The sequence below is a fragment of the Cephus cinctus genome, unplaced genomic scaffold, assembly GCF_000341935.2.
Source record: "Cephus cinctus unplaced genomic scaffold, Ccin1 Ccin1_scaffold0705, whole genome shotgun sequence".
NCBI classification, from domain to species: Eukaryota; Metazoa; Arthropoda; class Insecta; order Hymenoptera; family Cephidae; genus Cephus; species Cephus cinctus.
The window spans coordinates 176,969-195,264 of record NW_014333325.1 but is presented as its reverse complement, the minus strand read 5'-3'; the positions used below and the strand labels follow the sequence as shown (position 1 = coordinate 195,264).

The window sequence follows — 18,296 nt, the reverse complement described above, 5'->3', positions numbered from 1 at the left end:
TATCGTAGCTTTAAATGTGCGACGAAATAATTCACTATGAATCGTTACGATGGCAATCGGTCGACGACAAAAATATGTTTTCAAGATGCTGTTCTCTCGAGTCCGACAGGATTAGCGATAGAAAAAAAACTTTTATTCTTTTATCGCCAATTTTTTTTTCAAATCACGCAATGCCACTATCATTTTTTTTAAAATCGGCAAATTTTTTTAACGATATTATATCAAGCCCCTATTCCAATAAGAGCGTCGAATATATTCGTCCGTTTAGTTTGATTGAACTATTTCGCAAGAAATATGAAAAAAAGCTTTTTTTTTAAAAATAACTATATATCATCCATTGATCCTGCTTAATTGCAAATCGTATTTAACAGTTCTAGAAAAGCTTCTTATATTTACTTATTGTCGTCAATGGCATACGTATACTTGCTAACGCGATTAATACCAGACGAGGTACGCATAGAATATCATATACACGTATATAGTAACGAGGCTAATGATAGTCATTATCCCCTCGATCACGTGTCCCGTCGAATCATTTGTTTATTGGCACAAGTCGCAATGGTCATTCGAATTGAACTTATTACATCATCTCAGCTATCAATAGGCCCGGATAAAATCGAACTAATAAATGAAATCGTAAAAGTCATTGAAAACCCGAATTCTATTTCCCTACGATATCAATGAAGTATCGCCTGTTAAAAATGACCGTTCGATTCGACCCATATAAAGTCTAATACGTTAGCCAGTGGCAAGTACAGTTGAAAATAAGAGGGTGGTACGGAGGAGAAGAAAGAAGTACCTAGATTTATAAATGCCGACAGGTTTCCTGGCACGTGAAATATTCGTATCGTAGGAGACGTCATTTAAAAATTCAGAGCGCAGAAGTAAACACACCGGTTAGTAAATACACGCGTCTACTCAACATATGTTACAGACGCGTGTTCCGCCGTCCGCACGTGTGTTCGTACGATCGGTACATGCAATGCTATACGTATGTACGATTGTCGTAAAAATACGCGTGGCAGCCTTGGACGCTCGAGTGACTTCAGGGCGGGTTTCTCGTGGAGCTACTAGGCGCGTGCGATTGCCGATATAGTAATTTCGATTACGACTAAATTGAACGCGATACGTCGTCAGGCTGGTTCTCGTCGGTTCGTAAATGGTATATCTTCGCGGCCTTGACAGTAAGCGCGCGATACGAATGCACAGTGTAAACTCGCTCTTGATTACGTGCTCGAGTTGTATTCTTGTGTGGTGGAAAATGAGCAAGAGAAAAACATGGAAAACTCAGAGTACTCGTAAACTTCGAGCGAAAGCGATTACGTTGTATTAATAAATGTTTTTTAATATTATCGATACGATATCGAGACCAGAAAAGAGGGAGAAGCATTTTAAGCGTTGACGTTCTAAATTGCGAGATTCATTGGTCATTTTATGATATCGATGTAATATTGAAAATAGAGAGAAGGGAGGATCGTTTTGAGTGAAATTTCGAATTGACAAGATTAAATAATTATTACTTTTTTTTTTTTTTTTTCATCGTTCGATCGGTAATATTTTCATTTACAAATGTTATTTAATTGCGACGCCATTCCATCGAGGGGCCTCTTTAGTGTTAGTTACAACGTATTAAAGTCCCCTGAGTCTGAAACCGATCTAATACGATCTGTTTACCGTCCAAGCGCTGTCTGCTCAATGTAAATATCATCTGGATGGTCGTGTCGTTTGTGTCGCGAGAGATTATTTTCTTTTCTTTAAATACTTTGCTTTTGTCGATTTTTCCTCTTTTTTCTTCCATTGTTGTTCATGCAACGTTCTTAAGAAAAGACGTGACTTTGAAATATGTGCGCTTGTTAAATACGCGTCACGTGGACGTGTGACTGGGTGTAAATTTCATAACGTGGGCGAATACTATTATAATCGCAGTTTTTAATAGTGTTTACTAATTTGAGGAAAGGCGGGCATATGCGGCAAGAGACTCTTCGTCGCTTAATATTACCATTTAATGGTCGAGTTTATTTAAGGTTAGGATAGGTTAGGACTCATGATTATCCTCAACAAGAGACCGTGACGAGAGCAGCTTCTAAATATAATATATATATATATTATATGATGTAAAAGTTATCGAAACAATCCCCAGTCCTGCAATCTGTTACGTTCATTAATTTGTATAAACAGCTCTCGACGTTAAGTTTTTACAATTCATTTTCAATTATGTTGTACAATATTCGTGCCGTATTTTTCAATATGGATAAATTTAATTTCGAATTCATTATTCAAGTTATAATTAAATTTATCAAGTGTTGAAAAAGAAATTCGTCAATTTGCAATATCGTGCAAGCTAATAAAATTTCGAAGTCGTAAGAACCGTCGAATCGTAGATTCGGGACTTGATTAGAGATTGTTTTTTTTTTAATTTTTATCATTTTTTGTTAAAACCCGTCATTCACGAAGCAAGACCTAGTCTCGCAATCGGAATGACACGCTATTACATTTTGACGGATTACGACGCGCGAAAGATTAGAGTTGATTTATTACGAGTTGTCGATGGAGAACAGATAACTAATAACGTATAAAACTTTCAACTGCAGATATTGCTAGAGCGTGAAGTTTTTGGCCTTGCAAAATCGAATAACGTCAACTGATGTACGTAGGTAATGCATAAAGTTATGAAAAATTTGACAGAGCAATTTAAGCAATAAAAAAGTTACTTAATTACATTAAAATATTTAAATAAAATATTTTTCATCATAAATCTCCATACGAACAATAAATTCGGTCGACGATACTGAGTTTGAAAGATTCCAAAATTTGAGAATTTATTAAATTTGTGAAAATAAATAATAATTTTCAAAATCGAAATCGACCCGTCCAAACTCAAATTTGTCGTTGTATCCAAGAGCCTTGAATCCGATCGTGATAAGGTTAATGTTAATAGTCAATACTGTGGGTCTAAATTACCAACGGACCTTTAACAAGGAACAATGTTCCTAAAAGTGATATATCATTGATGCACGTAACCGTGGAAACTTTTCTCATGAATTTCGAGAGGTGCGAGAAAGATTCGAACTGATTCACTCGAGTGGAGATCAAACGATGACCAAGGCCAAATCCATCAGCCAACCCGTTAAAGCCACTCCGTAAGCATAGAGCGTGTCGAGATACAAGTTAGTAGGGACACACTGTGGCAACAGTGGCAAACGTTGCTTACTTTGGCAACGCTGGCGACAACCAGTTTCTTTTCCTCCTGCGCCCGACAGGCTTCTCTTCGCTTGCACGCATACGTATAGAAGGTATATCTATCCAACCTCTCTGCCACAAATTGTTTCTTTTTTTGTACGAACCAATCGCCGTAGCGATACAATAGAAAGGCTCGAGTGATCTTGATCTTTCGTGATCTATACGATCGTAGACTTATTGTCACCTGAAATCTGGATCGCGTGACTCACCGTGCACTCTGGTATAACGGTTTCTTATGAACTCTCGTTCGATGACTCGTCACTATTTTGCTGCGAGTAGCCGAAAATCTTTGTAGTTGGCAAAATCGTTACCGATGGAAAAAGTAGAGGAAGGAAACCGATGAAAAAGTCGATTCGGTAGGCACAGTAGAAATCTAACTGTATATAAAGTCGGAACGTGCGTTCGCAAATATATATATAAAAAAAAAGGAAGCCGCTTCAGACCGTACTTGAGATTTACATTGTTGGTGCGAAGGATTGTGAAATTCGAGCACGTGCCTGAAATTGAAAATCACGTGAGATTTATTGACACGCTGTATACTACTGAGACTAATTAAATGTTAAAGGAATAATTTTTTATTTTGATTTTGATAAAGAATAAAGATTAAATTTAACTGGTCTCTTCGTGCACGCTTAATCTTCGTATGACGTATAGTTATTAGAGTACGAATTATAAATTGATAAAATTTTTATTAAATACCGTCTACAGTATCATCTTCTATCTGAATCGACCAATCAAATTATCTTCTAAATATAAATAACCTTGCTACGAGAAATCGAGTACAAGATTTACGTTAACGTGCACTCATTGTCTGATTAACGTAATTGAGGATCTGCCCGTACGAGGTCATATAGGACACCGTCAATTGATCTGAAATAAGTAAGAAAATTAGAAACGTCCGAATGTTTATTGAAAAAGTAAAAACGTAACGACTAACTCAAAAATGACTTATCACTATGTATATTTTGACATTCGGTAAATAGTGAACAGTACCAATAATCAAAAACTATTTAAAAAAACAATACTTACGTACGTAAATTCCTTAAAGTAATCAAACTAAAGCTGTATTCACACAAAAGGTTAATATTCTTCGCCACGCGTTACTTTATTGCTTTGAAAAGAAATAAATAAATGGCAAAATAATGAAAACGCAGCATAAGAAAGCAAGAAAAAGATTGAATGAAAAAAAAAGAGAAACAATATAATTAAAAAAGAAATATCTGGTAAAGCGAAGCACGTTACGTGTTAAAATCAGGAAGAATTTCTTACCGTCTCTTATACAGAAAGAATTACAGGAGTCATACCTCCCCATAAATTCTGTTTTTAATTCGAGGACGTCCGAAATCGCTCGTAAATCTGTACGTTAATTCAGAACACACGCCCGTCCATTTATATCACGCAATTACCGTCCGTGCCTGGTTTTACAAACAAACGCACAGGTACTGGTAGGTACTCACTTGGCCAAATCTAACTTAACCTAGCCTACTATAGGTTAGCTTAGCATAGCGCAGGCCTTAGCCCGGTCTAACATACATAGCTTTGCCGAACTTAATAATCTAACTCACTCTTTATTGCCTACTCTCTGCTGTACAGTCACTGAATCGCGTGAAGGTGAACGGGACCTTACGTTAATTAGGTATTCTGTTATACACTTGGACAATTCTCAACGACAAGCTTTGTTACTGACTCTCGCTTGTGATCGATGGCAGTGCTGCCACCTATATGCAAATACTGCTTCGCTAACCAAACTCCAGATGGCTACGTTCTTAAATGCTTAAATGTTCCGTCTATCCGACGATGACAATACTCGATTCGCGTACACGTACAATGCATTTCGTACGTTGTGTCATGAAAGCAATGAGAATTATTATTCAACTGGTTACTTTTTCGTATAATTATATCAACTGACTTTAGTTTTTACCTTTTGCACGTGCATGACGTAACATGGTGTATGTTGACCTCTAAGAATTGTAACTTGTTCCGCTGACTTTCATGTTCTTCTTTCGTATCTCTGTTTATGAATAATTCCAATATCCCATACGTAGCTTTGTTTTGTAAACCGGTTTACGTGTTTGTATTGTAGCTATTCACACGATGAGATCATTAGGATGATTTATTAAGCAAGAGTTGCCAGTCGACTTAAGAATTGCCACTTTGACTATGTTTCGTCATACAAAACAAAGAAATCATCCTTTTTACGTTGCTCGGACCTGTTACTTTGAAAAAAAAAACATTTACTTCATGTTCAATCGATACATTCGTGGAAACTGCTTGAAAATAAGTAGAATCCCTTGTCATTGGCTATCGGCTAATGCATATGCAGGCTGCACGTCTAGAATATTAAGTATCGCATAAGTGTGAGCGAGAACCATATACAATTTTTATTCTCAACTTGACTCTTGTACAGCCAGCCGACAAATACCAAGGACGAGTAGAAGCTTTTATCAAATAATTATTTGTCATGTCGTTGAGTCCCGAGTGACAAGATATAAATTAATTTTTAAATCTTTTTATATTCTATAAATAAAAATAACGTGCACCCTGATTTCTGCCACTGACGAGGGAGCCGTCGCTAAGGTAAATTCAAAAGTAGGTAGTCTCTGGCCGTCGCTGACTACCACCTAAATCAAACTGCTGTCACTCGTAGCAAATAGAGCTGCGAATATTATGTAAAGTCCTATTGGCTCAGGACATCCGTGCCAACTGCCACGTATTTATGTCGATGCCGAAATATGCAATTTTCTACGTAATAGTATTCGAATAGCCTATCAGAGAATATAACATAGGCTGACTTATTTTTATTCATTTTTTAATTTCACTATTCATATCTTTGACAGTTGTAATAATAATTAATTGATAAGCTGTAATATTTTTTTTTAAAACACCCACATACGAATTCAGGATGTTTACTGTTAATTATTGCATCAAGTAGTCAAATAGTAAGATATCGTATGGAAAAATTTTCCGTATTTGAAAAAAAAAAAATAGTCGGCTTGGTTTGCGGCTACGTAGGCATGGCTTAATTGAGAGAAAAGTTGCGTGCGTCTTGTTAATTACAACAAGTGCAATTAAGAGAAAAGTTGAAGATGGCTGGGAGAGAGTGTTTTTATTGGTTGGTGAACTGATATACGTAGTGTAAATATATACATGTATATTGACGATGTAGTTCAATCTTTTATGAGATTTTCTCTTTCATATCTAATGGATTCAATTATCCCATTATATAGCATTATATGAATACCTGTTAAATGACTTGCGATCCTGGAACTTTTCTTTGAAAAAGAATCATTGAAAATAGTTCAAAGCAAGCTTGGCATCAAACTTCTTATATCTTGACCTAAAGATTTCTCTTGTATATTGTTTGGCTAAATATAATGGGTACATGGTGGTGTCGGTCAGATATTCTTCGAAATTTTAATTTCTAGTCAGAATAATGGATAAAATATTATTCGACTCTAATTATTGTTAAAATTTGTAGACTCTTCTAATGGACTGTCAAGTCTACGAAATTCCAGAGATTTATTAAATTCATTGTTTCTTTACTTTTCATAATAACTTTAACATAGAAATATATGCTGACTGACTTTCTTGCTGAATCCTGAAGAAGATCAAATGAATGGTAAATATGACAATTTTCGGCATTTAAAAAATGTCAAACTTTAAATATACCATGAAAATTTTTGAAATTTCGTAAATAGAAACAAATTGAGTAAAACAGTCGAGAGAATTGTTAAAATATTTTAAAGCATTCTAATACTGTTTTTGAGGGGTCTCCTGTTTATGGTATCTAGTTAAAAATAGTCCCCTATGCCATACTTTCTTTATGTAATTTGTCTTTACATACAAAGTTTTCCAGTACAAACGTAATAACCGAAGTTGGTTCTACTATTGAAATTAAATGGACAGAGGCTAACTTCAGGTGATTCGTTTCGCTTCAATGTACTTCTATACCTATACCTATATCTGTATAAGAGAAATATAAATTTTAACCTACTTTGAACGTAGCCACGATTATACTAAGCGTCAGTAGCAACTGGCAATGAATGCAATTTCTGGACAAATCGCAATATCATTTCTCTCTAATTTCTGACTATCTAGAGCGTAAATAAATTGGCTGAATATGGAACTAACGTTACGGTTCGACGATATGTACACCAAGGAGGTGGTACTGGTAAAGAGATTCAACCGTGAGTAAAATTTCGTGACGGCCTACGGGCTCTTTGAATCTTCTCCATGAGCCACTAAGAGAGAGAGAGAGAGAGAGAGAGAGATGCGTAAGCTTTCTCACTTCCTCCTCGTGTAATTCACTGTCACGTGAAATCCAATAAAGCCAACTCTCGTTTTAAAAAAATTTCTCATTCCTATGTACATTCAAACAGAATTCATATTTTTTACATTTCCATTATTTCATTCACACTCCATATCGCATAAAAAATTCCTGCTGTGTAAAATCGTCAGATGATCCTATATGAGATACACTTATCGTCTGCAATGAAAATATTTATTCTATACAACATTCGATATAATCTCATACATATAACTGAAATACGCAGTTGTTATTTCCCCTGACTTCCCATCTCTTAAAAAAACACATTTACTATGATTTCTTATACTTCTTTATTATCACGTTAATTTTCATAATCCGTTCGTTATCTCTTGATAAGAGTGCGATCAATATCTGGTCCTTATCCGAAGAAGATTTAAAAATATACAATGAAAAATTATATTTCATACTGTTTGATGACCAATCACCTGATTTGCAATTAACGTGTGAAAATTCGTAGGTGATAATTTTAATATCCCACTGCGTTAGTAACAAAATACCGAAATAGCATCCGATAGTAAAAATTGTCAAATTATCCAAAAGAAACCCAAAAAAAAGGAAGAAAATAAATTGGAAATCATATGATTATATTGTGAGAAAAAGTAATGCAGGTCGAACCGTTTAGCATTAAAAATTTAATACATACTGAACTTTGATATTAAAAAATTATCAGACACTTTTACAAGCACATGTTTCGTATAAAATAATAAAATTAAATAACGACGATTGTTTCCCGCACTTTTGATAACCTCAATTGACCATTTCTCTAGATGCACTGTTAATCGCCTTACACCCAATAAATATGAGCGAGACGGAGTAAAAAACAATCCTAGAGGAGCTATCAAAGATACTTGCTGACGCAGATCTTATATATACAATGGGAACGAAACTGTTTTCTTGCGCGAAGATGAAAACTGTACAGCTCTCAGCATTACACGTGGTTGAGTACGATAACGCAAATGCGTGTATCTGTATCTATAAATTTATAGCGCGTACTATAAGTAGTAAGAAAAAAATATTCAAAAAAGACCAAGTGTAATAAAAAAAATATATATTGAGCGTTTATTGACCCTTGTATCTATACATAAATATATTTTTAATTTTTATAAACGTAAAATCTGGTTATACTCTCGTCAGACCGATGCGATACGGTATCGTGAATTGCGACCTTCCTTTGGCAAAAGTCTCTTATCAACTATTGCAATTAGAAATCCTGTATGTTGACACGAGCTATTAATAAATGCAAGGCGAATCGATATGGACGTAGAAATGCAAGTTGGGTAATAAAATTATAATCGAATTAAGAATAAATAAAGTGAAATTTATATCTGAATAAGATACGTAATTTTCAATAAATAAAGGTGCGTTCGTACGAAGCATTTTTTTAAATAAAAATGCATTTGATTTTTCTTAGTACTCTTTCACGTGCTCAATCGATTTCAATTTTTTACAGTGTTTACAGGAAGTTTCGCTTGAAGGTATCTTTCGCATATATTTAAGACTAGTAGTAGCGGCAATAAAGCTACTAATTATATACAGTGTTGTCACTCGTGATATAACCTATGCATTAACGTTATTAAGTTTTATCAGAGACTTTACAGGTTGTGTAATTTTTTTCTTTATTCTTTTACCTTTACACGAAAGTAATTCTAGTGAAAAGGACTATTAACAGAGCTGCAGAGAGAGTTAAGACTTCCTAAGAGGAAACGGAAGTCGTCAGAATTAATGACCATTCGAATTAACTCAAGTCCAACTTTGTTAACGTTTCAATCGACGCTTTGATAACGTATACTACGTTTTTACTAACAGCTAGTCCGTCTAAAGGTTACTTGACCGTGACTGTCATCCAATTCGGATTTTAATAATTATCATCCATAATCATTAGATATCGAGCAACTATTAATTATCTCACCTAAAATTGCCACGAGACACATTTTGAATTTAAATACACTGTAAATTTTGAAAAATCTTACTTTTCAATGTATATCCAAAAATTATACAATTTAATTTCACGAATTCAAAAGTTCTATGGTAAATGATCGAAAATATATTAAAAAATGTGTCATTTCAATTATCGGCTATATTTTGATAAGATTACACGATATCCATAAAAGCTCATTCACTTGATTTCATTTCTTGTATAAAACTTCAATCTCTTTTACAATTTAAATGTACACGAGTGCACGGCTGTTCAAACGAATGCCACTAGTTCCCATATACGAGGTTATGGCTTAATACCGGGAAATAATTGATGATCCTTATACACTGCACTTATAACTGTGAATTATGGGAACAACGTCGGTAAGTGTTCTGCTTTACAGAATCTATGAGGGTATCGGGAACAGATCTCCGCGATTAAAACTCTCTTAAAAGCACCAGTGTAACGCGTTTGATGTTTCTGACGTGGCCCCTTCCGTTATCATACGAAAGATCCAATTTTTCATGCAATCAAGTTCTGCCGCGTGTTTTATGCGTTCTATGCCGTATGTATATACAGTCTTAAAGCCTACAGCAATCGAGGCAGGCGTTATATGGGAGACAGTGATATATAGATATACTGTGAGAAGTAATCAGGATTATGGGACCGATGGGGAAAATGCTCGTAAGATAATTAGCTCCTTAATTGTTTCGAATAATTACGACTGCGAGACAATGCTTGGCGAAGCTTCGTTAAAGTGGAGTCTGTTAAGATCCAAATGAGAATCTCGAAAATTGGATGCCAAAATAAATCAATGATTTTTATTGAATTTTCATCATCATTATATTGTCTTATAAATCGAACGACTATTTTACCATATACTTTTTAATGCGGTGCCTGTCGTAATTATTAACCCAACCTAACCTAAGCACCTGCTTTAACATTAAATTCATGCAACTGCGATACCGTCCAATGTGTTTCACAATTTTTTAATACTAATTCTTGCTTACTATTTTCAGCTTAATTAGCCATCGCGCAACACACTGGACGAACGTTAAATAACTCTGCGTGCTGTTATCGAACGTGGGCATCGGATCCATTGTCTTCGCTTTAACGCACGGACTATTGTTTGTTAATTTACATCGCCTCGTTGTATCTTCGCTAATGAAGGTATTACACGGAACGACCATGACTCTCGACTTCTTCTAGTCTTTTTTTTTATTTACCTATTTTTACCTTATTTCCCATTTACTTTTTATCCGTTCCAACACAACTGTCGACATTGATATTCGCGATAATTACTAGTCGATACTTTCTTTGAAAATTGAATTTTGAAATTTTCCATCAAATGCTCGACAGACTTTACTCTTCAATTTCTTCTACTCAATATATTTTTTCAGTGCTTTGCAAATATGTTGATTGGACTTTGTAGGTGTAATGAGTGTCGGCTGATTGTGATTGATAACGAATGTTTTTAAAATTAATAATTAATAATATTAATTATCATTGATAATCAAGATAATTTATTTCGTTTGGTAGACCTTACAAGTGCATACTTTTAAATTATCTTTTTTCAGTAATTTTTTAATCCTTCACTTTTTATTAGTATTATATTTATTAGGCGGTATCGCTATATCAATGTGACAACTCTATGTATTTTTGTCGTTCGTAATGAAGAAATGTGTAGCAGAAACTGTAGAAACGTCAAAATCAACAGACGATTAATCAATGCAGTTCTATTTGAAATACGCGATAGGCAATTATGCACCGATCATAGGTGGGACGCTAACTATATGCATATGTGTACCCTAGACTGCTATGCTGCACCTGCTCCATTGCCCAGCAATTTACGTTTATTATTATAGAAATTTGGCTCGATGCCCGCAACGTTATGTATGAGATATTTTCATTTGCAGGATATAGGATACCGAGAGGCAAATGTTTCGAAAACTTCTGTTTCTATGAATTCTACGTGTTTCTCTACCCACGCATTGTGGCAGTCTCTGTATCTGCGTCTGTGATTTTGTCGGACATCCGGTGCACATAAACACACCGGATATTACAACTTGTAGAAGATTTCATTTCAATTTTTCATCTCATGAAAAACGTGTTTGACGACACTATGAAATGAAATGATGTCCGAGAAAAATAAAAAAACTTTATTGATGATATTATGAAATATTTAAACATCTTACAAGAATTGTAATGTCGGTAAACTCCATACGGAGTCGATAAAGAAAATGTTTTTAATAGCTAAAAATCGATTGCCTGCGATTTTTTGTATTTATAATAGTAAAATAAAAAAATGTCAATGAGCAACTGATCGTTCCATTAAAATGCGATGATTTGATAACAAAATATAGGTCAGTCTGTGAATTCAAATTATTTGTTTGGGTACTCGATTATATAATTTTCAAGTAAAATGACAAACGAAAATGATGTAATATTTCGTTGAGTAATTGCTACAGAAAAAATGTCACCGATTTTATGTATTTTTGGAGGGTTACGTTTGCTCGGGGCCCCCAGGTGCCAATAACAGCCCTGTCGTAGACGTGAATGAAGGTGTCACAGACATCTTGTCTGGCAAGTTCTTATTATGATAAGTATATCTAGCGACTGTCGCGACGTTAATTTCGTCAATGATGTGAAGAGAGCCTAAGGCGTCGCGAGGGTGGTAAAGAGGGGCGAGCGGACGCTGCCAGTTCTAAAAATTGTTGGAAAAATTCACGAGTTGGCCGAGTGACAACGTTGTGTCAGTAACCCCTCGCAGAATAACTGCCTGTTTCGAATCAATAATCAAAGTTAATAAATCTGTAGATCGACATTGAGCGTATATGTTTATAATTAATGTCCAAAAAAGAGGATTTTGTCGAGGAGAATTGAAAGTTTTCAAACCCCATAGCACGTTACAGGGAAGAATGACGTAAGTCTATAATAATAATTTGTCCTATAATCATTTTCCAATTAGTATCAGATAATGATAAAAAAATTGGATTAATCTTACAAATAAAAATATAATGCTATTTTTGTATTCTTAGCAGTGAAACGTGCTGAAATGGTGATAAAATAAAAATTGGATTTGGTTCAACTTTTTAATTGATTAAATATCGATAATAAATACGTCTACTATTGTGAAGAAAGTTTGTTAACAGATTGTCCAGAATTCATGAATCGACGAGGATTTGTTAAAAATTTACTAAATTTTTAAAAATATTTCTTAAAATAAACTCTCCTTCTCAAAAATTCAAAACACTGCCAAAAACCAAATATATTTTTGATACCGATGCTCTCTATTTACTTTTTTTCCCCGAAGTCACGGTCACTATTTTCTTCTTCCTTCCTTTTCTTCCTCCGATTCCTCTTCGCGGAAGATCCAATTCGCGATACGCGAATACGAAAATAGAATAATTAAGGATGCTGGCAGAAATCCACACGTTTCGTCATCTATAGCTCTCAAAGCCAGCGAGCACCTGGCAATTTCTTGTTATATTCCGAGCTCGCTAGTGGCCCCGCCGTTCCTTTTACATAACCGAACCGGTTTCGGGCTGTTAAAAACAATTTTTAAGCGATACACGCACGGGAAACAACAGTCCCGGCCATTCGCTGTGATTTATTTAAGCGAATCGCTTACATAATTTTACGCACCCGATCGCGAACCAATTACGAGGCCAATGTCACACGTTGTTTATGCCGATTAAATATTCCAACCGAGAGGGCCGACATATCTTTTGTTCGACTCTTTTTTCATGAAAAGGAAACCAAAATTTATAGTCGAGAAAACAATTATTCATACAAGGATAAGGATAAGCAGCTTCCTAGAGCGGTAGACGTTTGTTAAACATACACGAGTTTCAGGTCTCCGAAGGCAATTGTACATTTAACACTACGAACTAAGCCCTTATTGGATCTGCAGCCAAGTTCGGATGTTGATAGATATGCGGTACATAGCATTAGCTTAGGACTCGAGTTAAATTACAAAAAACCTGTGCAATGCGTCCTAGTGCAAAGCCAGCTGAAATTTGAAATTACGCCGAAATCTGTGTTACCGCGAACAGCGTCTTACGAAAATTAAAATCACTGTTTTCCAAAAAAAAAACAAAAAAAAAACGGCTCTTAGATGGGATCGAACCTGCCACCTTTGGTTCGGCGCGATACGGCTGGTTGCTTGTGGTAAGCACTTTTTAAAAATCACAGAATCTACTTATACATATATTTATAAGCTAAAGAATACACAATAATGTGAACATAAACTTTCAACACGTTAATATAACTTTCTTATGCTCACAACTGAGTCACTGTGTATACTGCGATATCTATGTGCGACAATCAAGTTTCAGACTTGTTAAGGATAACGAATAATGATTTGTGGGTTATTCGTTAATCATTGTCCGTTATTCCTTCAGTTTCAGTTTCAGGCACGTAAGTATTGTATAATCTATGGCGGAGTGAAATGTGCGTTGTGAGTGACTCATTTTCGGATAAAGCCATTAAGGAAAGCTCAGGAAGGAGGTGACTCTTTTACATTGAAACTCAGATCAAGAAAACCCCTCGAAAGCACATTACTCGTCAATGAACTGTATGTGCATGTCGTCCCAAGGCAAATTTTAGGTCTGACAGTGATATGGGAAACGTCTATAACAGATGCCACGAATTTACATTCACGAATAATCAGAGTGAATTTTGCAGATTTCGTAGTTGAGAATTATACACGGAGGACATTTTTCGCTAAAGTAGACGAATTTTTCTTTTACAACTGTATGGGAAATATTGATCAAAGGATGCCCTACACTTGATTTAAATATTTTGCTACTTTTTTCATTCTCAATCTACACTTCTCCTATAGTTATCCCAGACTTGAAAATCGTACCATGAAATCTATTATAAAAAAGTTTAAGGTTTAAGCGAAATTACTTTAACCGGACTTAATCCAGACTTACAGTAGACATTAGGCAGACCTTTTGATAAATCCAAACTGAATTTCATTTTAACACGTTCAAGAGCTTCGTTCACGCGTTTATATTTTGAGTGACAATACGTTATATTTTTTAAATTTTTATTTGCATCTTATCGCTATCTAATTAACCTAAACGGCTTAATTTATATAGTTAGACTATCTTATCCCGACCTACTTTAACGTTATACACCTAAATGAAAACGGTATCAGTTCTCTCTCTTTCTCTTATTCGCCACCCTCTCCTCTCTTTCTCTCGTTCATTTTCATGCGCGATTGCCGACATCGTCGTCGGATACATTTGCGATAAGAATTCTTGCTGATAAGCCTCACCGGGGTTATTGCACTCTTGCGATAATTCGAGGACAAGATGCATTCTGTATTCCGCTCTCATCGACTGATCTCCATTTACGTGCTGTACGTCGATTCTCATTTTTCCCCTTTTTGCACTTTAGTCATGTTTTTATTTTTTTTTATTATGCACGTTTAAACAAATACCCAGACACGTAGGCACAAAGTCCCGCGTATTTTAGTTTTTTGAGAGCTGCAAATTTTAAGGTTTTATGTACGTATTTTGAAGAAAAAAGTTTTAGTTTTTTAAACATTTTTTCGCCCGTACCGTGTGTCGTGTTTAAAAATTGTATAATCGGTACACGAGTTCAAAATATATTTTTTTTTGAAAGTTCGGAGACAACGCAATCTTTAGGAAATGATACGTGGCCCTTTATGAAATTTTGAGTTTTAGAAAATTATGCACATGCATACTTTCCCTTCGGCAGAAATTTCATGATTTAATTATTTTGTGAATTTGATCATTTTCAATGAAAATTCTCAAAAGCCTGTCAGCACTTTATTCTTACGCTGACACGTCATTTATATGACCCCGCATAAACTTGAATCTATTTCTATTGTAAACTTCTGTCGTAATCACGTTAGCTGTAATTGACATGCGATGCTTATTTACACATCAGTAATATTATAGTCAATGATAAAAACTCGGAAACGGCGTGTCATACATAGCGCGCAATTTGATTCTAGTCTAACAAAAATTCTCATGCATGGCCACGTGCCATTTGTCAACGATTGCTTTGTTCTGGAGCTGTCAAAAAAACACGTGAAACGCGTGGACGGACTGCGTGTATCTTATAAGAATATTAAATAATTATTACGTTTCATGAATGTAGGGTTGGTAACACTGAGAAAAGTGAATACTCGATACATAGTTTAATAAAATATTATTACGTAACGATCGTGTGCTAAATTAAGCTTGGAATTTCATTTTCTTGTCTTTTTACCTATTTAAATTTTGCAAATAATTATTTCTACCAATGCACACATATACCTTATACGTTTGGACAGAGCTAGATGCAGCATATGTACATACAAAAATCTTGCATTGAAATTATAAGAAAACGTGCCAGCGCGTGTATGCATACGAGTAAAAAAATATCTATATTCAAATTCCCGTACGAATCGTTAAATCTAGAGTGTCGAAATTTAAAAAGAAAATCAAATTTCGGATCCGGATGAAACGTTTGCGAATATCTCGATATTTCTGGTTGAAGGGCAGTACGTCCACGATATCAATTTTTTTTTGCAACAGTACAAATTATACGAACGTATCTCATGGCGGATCTAATTTTTCCAATATTTCAAATTACCTTTCCATCCAATTTTTGCGTATGCAAATATTTTTTCGAACGAGTGCAATTTTACAAGAACTAATAATAACGTATTTCATTGTTAAACATCGAGACAAAGATGTTTTTCCTCAAAGCAAAACAATGTCGAATCACCGTTAATATTTTATGCATTTGCTAAACAAAATTTTATGCGTGACCTAATTTGAAGTCAGAAGCGCTGGAAATCTCCAACTCTTATTGTTACATTTACATTGGAAATCTAGCTTTTTCCTGTATACTATATCAAATAAACCAGTTTTACTGTTCCTTTGAAATTTTAAATGCAAAAATTCGTACCCACGCACCCACATATACAAATTTTACCTTGGCAATATTACATAAGCATTACATCATACTCTACGTGGACGTGTCCAGATAGTTAATCATTTCGTGCGATGCTAGATTTTTTTTGTTCAGAAATAAAAACTTAGTTATTCATACAAAATCTTTATTAATTCCGATCGATAACGATTCTTCAATTGATTATTATTTTATAGAACTCGATTAATTTACGAGATTGCCGATTGTAATAACTTTCACAATTATTTGCTCCAATATGTTTGATTCGATTTTTTACTACACTGTCGAATCAATATTACGTACTGTTATAAGACGATACGGACGAATATATCGTTACGAGCAAACTAATCAGTGATGCTAATTTAGAAATCCGACTAACGGTATAACAATGACAACTATCTGATATAACAGATCATTATTCTCAATGTGTTGAATGTTGAACAACATGAAACTAGAGCTCCGCTTCCTAACAGGATGTTACCAGCAAGATGGGGCTCCTCCTTACCGACAAGATCGATAACATGTCCACTTCCGTTAACCGAATAACACAGTGGAAGAACTTTAAATCTTTTCGTCGATTCCCACATATTTTTATATTAGAATTTCTCACAGCAGTGAAAATTCAATAGGATCGGAACGAATTTAAAATGCGAAGGCGTACGATTTCACCTCGTGATATAACCGGATGAATCATCTTATGGATTAAAAAAAATTAATCTGAAATTGATCAGATATTATGATTTTTTAAAATATTAATTGAAGAATTATATTGGAAATCAATGACGCAATAATTAAAAATTGAATTATTATTCTATTCTGTATTCATGTTTACGTACATGTACCTAATTTACACGTAGGCGAAGTTTCATTGTATGCATAAGCAGGAATGCCAAACACAGGTGAAGAAACAGTTCGATTTATTTGACACACATTGCTCAGAACGTTTATAACAATCGTTTAAAGTATACATTATAAGTGTCGCGTCACTTTCCAGAAAATACTTTTCTCCTTTTTATCGCTTATTTGTTTAATCCAGGTTTCGTATCGTTTATTTCGCAAACACGAAGCTATTTGCATTAGAATTGCAGCTTAACGGGATGACTAATACGATGATATATCGATGATTGGCATATATTATTCTGTATTAATAAATTTATTGCATGTTGTTCCAAGACATTCCTTTTCGACGCACACGTGTCGTAGTACGAAATATTTTTATTTAATCGCATTTATCGCTCGGTAAAACGCCCGATGCGTACAGCCACTAAATTATTTTAATTAAAGCGACAAAATCACGTTAATTCACGTATTCCAAATGACTGGTGCTATTTTTCTTCCATACGCCCATGGCCCTGTCAACGCATTAATTTCATTATATAAATATCGTGAAAAGCAAGTATGCCTAAGCTACGTATTATAGGTCGAAATATGTCATTTTACAATGAAAAGTGCCAAACGTTAAGAAACATCTTACGCGATACCAAAGGTTATCAAGAACAACTGATCTTTTCTACCCTCGAATCCGTCGGTTTAATAATTTGCTTGAAGTTAACAAGATATATATTCCTACGTTGTGATGCCCAGAGGTTGGCAGGACAGTCCCAAGTATTCAATATAATCATGCTTAAAACATGAGCATCATCATTATTATTCATGTAGTTGCTACCGTTATTAAGACTCAAGCTCAAGGTTAACCTCGAGGGGTAGCTCATTTTTTGTTTACTTAAATATTCTCCGTGCCCTTTTTTTTCTTGCTCCCTTCTTTTCTCCAAGCAACCAAGCAATTTCTGGCTACCACGATTTCATTTCGCAGCCTATCAGCCCGCAGGCCTGCAATCAAGCTGTCGGGCCAAATTTATACGGTTGGGCCCGATTTTTTCA

At 34.9% G+C, this 18,296-nt stretch overlaps 1 protein-coding gene and 2 long non-coding RNA genes across 3 annotated transcripts in view; 2 read left to right on the top strand and 1 right to left on the bottom strand.

Annotated features, from left to right (window-relative positions):
* LOC107270137 overlaps window positions 1–18,296 on the top strand; it is a 98,134-nt gene that overhangs the window by 65,962 nt on the left and 13,876 nt on the right. The window lies entirely within an intron of this gene.
* LOC107270139 lies at window positions 102–12,655 on the top strand. Its single transcript, XR_001538249.2, has 3 exons — window positions 102–3,293; window positions 10,502–10,652; window positions 11,399–12,655. It is a non-coding gene; the product is annotated as an uncharacterized LOC107270139 (long non-coding RNA).
* LOC107270138 lies at window positions 2,122–5,406 on the bottom strand. Its single transcript, XR_001538247.2, has 3 exons — window positions 4,510–5,406; window positions 3,940–4,110; window positions 2,122–3,737 (listed from the first exon to the last, which is right to left on the bottom strand). It is a non-coding gene; the product is annotated as an uncharacterized LOC107270138 (long non-coding RNA).